The sequence below is a fragment of the Sinocyclocheilus anshuiensis genome, unplaced genomic scaffold (genome assembly GCF_001515605.1).
Source record: "Sinocyclocheilus anshuiensis isolate Anshui unplaced genomic scaffold, SAMN03320099.WGS_v1.1 scaffold1095, whole genome shotgun sequence".
In the NCBI taxonomy this organism is placed as follows: domain Eukaryota; kingdom Metazoa; phylum Chordata; class Actinopteri; order Cypriniformes; family Cyprinidae; genus Sinocyclocheilus; species Sinocyclocheilus anshuiensis.
The window spans coordinates 7,657-12,270 of NW_015544226.1; the positions used below are offsets into that span (position 1 = coordinate 7,657).

Genomic DNA, 4,614 nt, shown 5'->3' on the forward strand with positions numbered 1-4,614 from the left:
ATGTGACATGGCACTTTTGACTGCTCATTTTGATAAATGTTGTGGTCACATTTACTGTTGTTTGGTGACTTTTCGAATGTGACCTCTGTGTGAGCTAAATAGGCAATGGACTATTTTGTCTGCAAAAAGTTTGCCCAAATTTTGCCAAAATGACCGCACATTTCGACTTTTCATATTAAAGGGTGGTCATGCTAAACTTTTCGTTCTATTGACTTCTATTCATAAGCATGCTAATGCAGAACCTGTGAATTTGTAACGTGTGACCAATAGATCACCTTGTAGCTGAATTACAAGAACGCTCATTTAAAACTGCAGCATTGTAGGAAAGTGGAGTAGATCGTATGTTTGATTGAATTTGTTTTTAAAAAGATGCTGCAGAGTGTGACGTCATTTCACAAATGATGCAGTGTTAGAAGAAATTTCACATGCTCAGTCTAGTGTGATCGCAGCTGTAGTAGAAATGTCATTTTAAGCAAGTCATAAATAATTTGATTTGTCATGACTCCACAGCACAAAATGAGGAGACATTGAGATATTTGGCCTCCTTGTATGCCAGCAGTCATCCTTTCATGCACTTGGGTAAACTGGGGTGTACTAAAAAGTCAGGTACTTTTGAAAGACTTTCAGATTCAAAGATTAAAGAAAAAGTACTGCTATAATTCCATATAATCGTGGAATCCTCATCATATCATGCTTTGTGATTTGCTATAACTCAACAGAGGAAATCCCAGGAGGTATACTTAAGGGCACAGATTTCAGATCTCACACTGGCAGCATGAAGGTATAGATACTTTGGATCTTCTCCTCCAGTATAGCTCTCAAATCTCATTTTCTGCATATTCCAATTTGTGTGTCTTAAAGAAAATACAAATGCTGCTCTTTCAGGACTTCAGTTTGGATGTGGGCCTTTGCCCTGAAATCACTGTGTACACTGGCTGTTGTACGTTCCCATCAGAACCTCAGCTCTTCTCGCTGTGGATGGAGAACAGACTGCCTCTTTTCCGCATGCTGCTGGAGGTGGATACATTTGAACTACCTTTACCATCTTCTCAGAATAACCATATTTCCAGGCAACTTAAACTCATTTTAATTCATGTTTAACTCCCGTTTAATCATTGAAGGTTCACAGAAGGCTGAGTGGTGTCGTGAGGGACAGTAAAGGCCGTCCGGTGTCGGATGCTGTTGTTGTGGTGAACGGCTCTATGAATGTTCATGCAGACAGTCAGGGTCGCTTCACCACTCTCGTGGCTCCAGGCACACATCAGCTGCTGGTTCAGGCCCATGGATATTGGCAAGAGCTCCAGCAGGCAGGTTCTAGTTTACTAACAGCTTTAAACGGGTGTTATCTAGGGCTGCACGATAAATCGCATGCGATATTTAACGCGCATCTTGTCAGTAAAGCCAGTTCTTTAATCACATAGAGCTTTCACATGGAGCAGCATTAACGACACAGAGCCGTTGTTCACCGACAAGCTGCGCAAAATATGGTCGTGGTTTTGCGCAGCTTGTCAGTGAACAACGGCTCTGTGTCGTTAATGCTGCTCCATGTGAAAGCCCGCAAGTGATGGAGATTTACCGCTGATTAAAGAACCGGCTTTACTGACAAGATGCGCATTAAATATTGCATGCGATTTATCGTGCAGCCCTAGTGTTATCACTTTTATATGTTAAAATAAATGTGTGTGTGTGTGTGTATATATATATATATATATATTTTTTTGTTGTTTTTTTGCTGATTTTGGAATAATAAAACTGTAAGTTAAATTAATGCAATACCATTCAAAAGTTTGGGGTCAGTAAATTAATTTTTTATTATTTTTTTTTTTTTAAGAAAGCAACTTATTTATTTAGCAAATTTATTTAGCAAAGATGCATTAAATTGATCAAAAGTGACAGTAAATATATTGAATAAGGTTTCCAAAAAATACATAAAAAGTAAATAAAAAGCAGTACATTTGTTTTCAACATTGATAATAAATGTTTCTTGAGCAGCAAGTTAGCATATTAGAATTAAGACTGGTGTAATGGCCCTGACATAACAGGAATAAATGACATTTTAAAGTTGGCATAAATGGAAGTCTTTTATCCCGTGTTGGCGTATATCTGCGTGCAACGGTTTTGAATGAGAAAAAATGTAGATTGGGTTGATGTTTGATCTTTGCTGATAATAAACACTGTTGGAAAAAAAAAAAAAAAAAGAATTGTCAACTAATTTCATGATTTTTAACATTTTATCCATAGTTTAATATATTTTAAGTATTTAAAAAAAACATCGAAAACTGTTATAATTTTACAATATAATTTTTTTACTTGTATTGACAGTAAATGCAGCCTGGGTGAGCACTTTAAAACCTTTTTAAAAATCTTACCAATCCCAAACTTTTGAATGGTAATGTAATAAAATGTTTATTATGTACTACATCGGGCTGAGCTGATCACACTGCTTCTGTCCAGCAGGTGGTGAAATTACACACATTCTACTATTATCTTATTCTCCTCCCTGTGGTTTTAGGTGAATATATCCTCCGATAAAGTGACCAGGCCCATTGTGATCGACTTTACGGCAGACAGGGCTCCCCTCAATCAGGCTGTGTTTGTAATTGCCACAGGTATTAAACAATTTACTCTTTACTTTTTTCTGTTTCCAGTGATCTCATTGGTCAAAAGATCTTGTTCTAATTTACTACATTACACCCTTTTCACAGACTGTGATGACGCATTTCTACAGTAATTACCATCATAAATCTACTTTTTATTAAATTTTTAATGTACATTTGTAAGACCGCTTTGTTTTCTTAAATAGGCATTGTTATATTGACATGGTTTCTAATGCATAGGGTGAGGGAGTGACTTCAAATTTGACATTTTTCTTTTTTTGACCAACATAATCTCTATTTTTTTATTTTCCTCTTTTAGAAAGTCAAAGAAACACTATAGCAGATGAGGGCAATGAGAACACACAAAATATTTTTTATAGTTTCCGTTCACCACTGTAGAATTTTACTCAACTATGACTTCTGCTTCTGAGAACCCCTGAAATGTGAAAAAAAGCGTCCATTTAAATACCAAATGTTCTGATTTACAAAGCAAGTATTCATATTTTAAAATATTTGTACATTTTATTTATTTTTTTATCATTTTGCAGTTTAAATTTAAATGAACTATAAATGTAGGCCGTAATGATTGCGTTTAATGATTTCTGCTCGTCAAAACTAATAAAATGAATTTAGTGACTTATATTAGTAGTAAACTGTCCTGAAATTCTTTCTCCTCGTCTAGCCTCTTTGATGAGCATCTTGATCTGCGCTCTCCTCATCTGGCACCTTCGCTCTGCCAAGTTCAGCCGCATACAAGACGGGGTTCGTTGGTTGCGTAGTAAGAGGGATGTCCTCCGGATGGAAGCAATAGCTTCAGAGAAGTCACCCTTGCAACAGGAGTTTCCAGATGAGAGCGAGAGTGAAGAGGACCCTTTCCTTGTGGAGGGTCACTGAATGTACTGTAACTGTGTTCAAGAATAAAATGGCATTCTGTCTTTATGCTCAGTTCGTCAAATGACTTTGTGAACAACAGATTCAGCTCTGTTAACATGTAGTAAACAGTGTATTTTGCAACATTTAGTCTCCTAAACTTCATGTATGGATTTACCAAGCTTGTTGCTAGTGGTGGATGCACAGCTAGTTCGGGGTTCAAGCGTGTAGTGCATTGAATGAACAGCAGGTGGCAGTAAAGCACCTAGACATGTGACAAAAAAGTAGTGTTTAACATCAATTATGGGTTTAAAATAATGGCTATATATACACACACACACACACACACACAGTGAAGATCAAAATTAGAGGATCTTTAAATACTTGTTTGTTTTTTTCTGAAATATTAATCTTCACTCAATTTAAAGGATTAGCTAGGTATACCAACAGATTCACTAACATGTTTGACAAAATAACCAAGGCATTTCAATAAAAACCTTTATTTTGTGGAAAACACCATGATCAAAATTAGAGAACAGTAACTATTGTAGCACGAAAGAAGATTACAACTGAAATTAGTAGGAAGTGTAGAGGCCCTTGCTTTGAATGACTAAAGCACATCTGCGGCCGCAGGATATCACTAGTTTCTCACACTGCTGGTGTGATCTTGGTCCACTTTTCTTCCACTCTCTTCAATAGTTCGGTAACTAGTGTCTAAAGATTTTCCAGAGATTGTCAGTCAGGTTTAGATCAGGACTCTAGGCTGGCCAATTCATTATTTCAATGTTCTTGGCTTCAAGGAACTGTTTTACCCAATTTGCAGTGTGACGAGGGCATTGACTTGCATAATAATTGCAGGCTGATTGGGAGATGCTTGCAGCGAAGGAACCACATGTTGCTGAAGGAGGTTCTGATAAACATTTGCATTCAGTCTGCCATGTAGCTGTATAAGAGGCCCAACTCCTGCTGCACAAAACATCCCCCAAAACATGAAACATCTTCCTCCACCTTTCACTGACTTCTTTACACACTTGGGCTTCAGCCAAACACAATGTTTCCCATCAGACCCAAATAAATTAAACTTGCTCTCATCACTAAAGTGAACTTTGGGCCAGTTCTCCTCTCTCCACACAACATGCTCCTCAGC

At 37.3% G+C, this 4,614-nt stretch overlaps 1 pseudogene; it reads left to right on the forward strand.

Moving 5' to 3' along the window:
• The window catches only part of LOC107697323 (carboxypeptidase D-like), a 10,773-nt pseudogene extending 7,072 nt beyond the window's left edge, over positions 1-3,701 (forward strand).
• Positions 3,702-4,614: the final 913 nt, after the last annotated feature.